Genomic DNA, 4,220 nt, shown 5'->3' on the forward strand with positions numbered 1-4,220 from the left:
CGCCGTCGTCGGTTATCGTCCCTTACAACCCGGTAAAAGATGGGCACAGAGGCCTGCTTCACCGCAGAGCGGGGCCTGGGACGTAGTTGTTGCAGTAGTCGGCCCTGTCGCGGCTTTCCGCGGGCGTCTTCAGAGGCCCTGTGGGTTTGCGCCAAAGTGCCGGTCGTCGGGGAAACCGTCCGGAATTAAAAAAGCGCGCCTCAGGCATTTCGAGTGCTAACACTGTTGAAGTGCCCAGTCTTGAAGGTGTGCGTGCTCCTGCAGCCACTGGAAAGCAGCCGAGTAGGGCAGTTAGCGCTGTTGGCAAAAATGCAACAAAAGCTTCGAATTTGTCAGAAGAACATCCTTCCCCGTTGTTTTCAAATCTGCCAGAAGAACATCCTTTCCTGTTGTTCTGAAGTGTTGCCTGTAAGTAAAAACGTAAGGCCGTAACAAGTGGCTGTTGCACTTAGTTTGCGTTGAAATGAGAAAATGATTACTGTATCATCCCACCAAGGTTAAACCGTAGACACACTGACTCTGCTCACACAAAATTGTTGAACTATCTCAGTTGTACTGTCTATTTAAACCTTGTTAACATACTCAAGTTCCAGTGCAAACTAAAAAATGAGTCGTGTTTCAGAAACTTCAAGTTTCCACAAGCGAGGACTACTGCTGTCTTGATTTTTCCATGCTGGTTTTATATTTTCAGGTTAGGATAAATGAGTATCATCACAAATATTCAGTGTAAAAGAATATTCATGAGATTACGAAAAGGCCGTCTTGCTGTAGGGACAGAAATAAGCATATATTTTTCCCAAATGGTACTACATGTGAAGCAACAGTAAGGAGCAAAATGATGTAACACTTGCAACTTTTTCTGTAGCCACAAATATGATAATATTTGGCATAAGGTTCTGTCTCATCACAGCTACATGGTTGATTGGGTATTTTCCTTGGAGTTTACTGGTAGCCTTTAGGTAGAAATTTTGCCTCGTTTTTCTTTTTCTATTGTTTAAATTCAGTGATAATATTCGTTTGTGAAGGCTTGGGGTTAAATTCTGGCTCGTTTGTAGTCACTGAGAAAAAATGCTTCCATTGGGACCAAGTTTGCTCCATATTAGTAGCCCTAAGTCCTGCTGTGCTTTGAGTTGTGCAGCTTTTTACATGAAAAGTAAAGGTTAGGCACTCATGACTTGCAATCGTTTAAGATTTGATAAGAAGGAACTTATTTTCTAAGCACTGATTTTAATTGCAGAGCTAATTTCTAAGTTATGTGCAGTTGGGTAAACTGTTAAACAGTGTTCCTAAATCAGAGAAAACAAGTATATTTTGAGTCATTTCATTTATTATTAGACAGAGATAACGTGTAAAGTAAAGCTTGGGAAACACGTGGAAATATTTTGGCAACTATGTAAGCTGAATAACAGAAAAGGCAGACTTCTGAAAGAAGTGGGATGTAACTATAAGCTTTGCATTTTGAGTGTCTAATTTAAACTTTTTGCCCAGTGTGTTACTATAAATCCTTTCCTATCGCACCGATACATTTGTTGTTACTGAAGTCTTTAGGTTGCTTTCACAGAAACTCACTACAAATTTCGGATACTTCAGTTGCATTGAAGAAGTATTACAATTGTTTGCATGTTCAAGTAAACCCAAGATGAAGCCATAAATTGGCACTTTTGAATACTTTTTCTTACATCTTTTGTGTGCTGCCATTTTGTATTTGCATTTATATTTATTAGGAGCCTATTTTCACCCGTGTTGTAAGTCATAGTATTTGCGGGAAGCAGGATTGTGAAATATTACTGTCATTTTATAATATAAAAAGAGATCTGAAATCTTTTTACATGTCAATGAACAGAATTTGCTTGGTAAATACAGTCCTATGTTGTCTTTTCAGCAGATATTGGGATGGTTAAAGTCTCACGTGAGGAACTTAAGCTGTTAGTTCAATGCTGCAAAGTTGTTGTGTTTTTTTTAAATGAGATACCTCATTCCTCAGAATCTGAGTCCTGTGCACACTCAAAGGTACTGATGTTAGTGGCAGGAGCAGTTTTAAGTATTTTATATGGCAGCTCAGGTGGCTGAATAGAAATGAACTAGATTATTTCCTTGCTGTTGTTTGTAAATTCAGATTAAAGGGCCATCCAATAAACCCACAAAATCAGTGAGGGTGCTAGGTTTCACTAGACAGCTGATCTGGCAGGCAGACAGATTATTAGTGGTGACGATGTGCAACATGGAGAGATCCCCGTCGTGGTTCACTTTGGAAAGCTGTCAGTTTACAAGCAGAAGAAAATGTCTTTGTGGAGCATTTCATAGCAAAGGTGGTGGGACTTACCATTACCATAATTTTTTGCATTGAAAAAATGAGCGTTTATTGGATAGCAGGCAGAGACTGTACAGGCATAGTAAGGCTAAATTTGCAGCCAGGGAGGTCTTTCTCAGAAGTTGTATCTTGCTTGATTATGATGCTGGGGTCATCGATATAAACACTTCACTTTGATGAATAGTTTCCGCTTCTGTTGCAGTAACCCACGTTAAATCCAATTTACCTTACTACTTATTTCCACCTTTTCCTCTGGTTTTCTTTTGGGGAGGGGAAAAAAAGTACAACTCATTCGGTAAGGTAATCGGTTAAGTATAATGTTGGCAATCACTATCATGAATAAATTAGCAATTATCTTAAAAGGTGAGTGAGACCATCTACTTTATTTAGAAGAAATGAACTCTGAAGACTCACCTTTGTTTTCACATCTTTGATTCACAAGAATTTCAGGATCGTTTCTTCATATTTGCATTCGTTTAAAGGAGCATAGACTCGTAGCCTAATTGCTTACGATTAGCTCCATTTGGAATCGCTGGTAGTTGTGCTCCAGGTGAGAAAACTGGAACATTAGTATTTGTATTCAGTTCCATGACAATGGGCAAGCAATTGAATTTAAGCATTTGTCAGCTTAGCTTGATTCTGGTAGCTTCTACAGAAGAGGTGGTGGCGTGAAATTTTACACTTAAACGGGGCATTCTGCACCTGAGTAATACAGCAGTTCAGATACTGGTCAGAAAAAAGCTTCCTTGAGTAGCTTAGCTTTCACTGGGTTATTTAGTCAGCGCTTTGCTTATCTTGGTAATGACAAATTAATCCATTTTGCTTGGTTCTCATTCACTAGCATGGTTTTGTTATGTTCTCATTTGCAGGCTTTGCAAGGGAATGGTTGACATTCGTTAAAATGTACTAATCTTGTAAGCTGTATAGACAGTGGAATTTTTACTGTAAGTGGTTGCTCACTAGAGCAGTCAAAATGAAAACATTTTTATTTTGTGAAACATGGCAGTCATTTTCATTTCAAAATGAAACAATTTTTTGTGAAACTCTGGTTTCTCTCAACAACCTTGGTAGGATTTATATTGTTTGTAGGAGCTTTCTAAACTATGTTACTCTCCATCAATTACAAAAATGTCATCTTGGGCATTTGCTGACATTTGTGCTTGGGGCTAGAGTGGGAAAAATTCCTGTCCCAGCTCTCCCAGTGAACCGTCATGTGCCTCGATGTGTCAGGCTGGTGGCAACGCGCCCTTTGGCATCAGTCCTCTTGACAGAAGTGAGTGACTGAGTGTTTGGGCTGGTGAGGAGTTGCAGTCTTGTTGCTTAGCAAATCACAGCAATAGCTTTTTTTTTGCAAAAGAAGTTTTATAACAGCTTTGATGAAATAGAATTTCTAAAGGAGTCATATTTTTGACACTAAACCAGAACATTCAACAGTGTTGTCAGTCACTTGCATTAGGTTTTCTTGCACTAATGCGTGTTCTGTCAGAAACATTTCCAGAAGTGCTAATTATACGTTTATTGCTGGGGAGGTAGGTATGGTGGATTTTTGCTTCTGATGCTGGTCCAGTTTAAGATTAGTACACAGAGAAGTTGATGGTGAACTTCAGGAGGAGCTGGCTGCGATTCCAGGGGAACCAAGTCGTGTGCAGGAGCTGGAAATCAGCCATCTACTTTGATTCATGCCATCTTTTCACAAAGTCTACTTTGCGGATATAGTGTGTGCACATGTGCTAGGAAGGGTAAAGAATTTCATGCACAAATTAAGGAGGCATAAAATCACAGCACTGGGAATCTGAAGCAGGCTACATGGAAAATAAGGTTAATATAGTAGGTTAATGAAATAGAAGTTGAGCAGTTACTACATTTCTGTAAGGTGAAAGGCAGAGTTACCCAAGTATATACTTGATTA

Source organism: Charadrius vociferus, unplaced genomic scaffold, assembly GCF_000708025.1.
Source record: "Charadrius vociferus isolate BGI_N301 unplaced genomic scaffold, ASM70802v2 scaffold806, whole genome shotgun sequence".
Classification (NCBI taxonomy): domain Eukaryota; kingdom Metazoa; phylum Chordata; class Aves; order Charadriiformes; family Charadriidae; genus Charadrius; species Charadrius vociferus.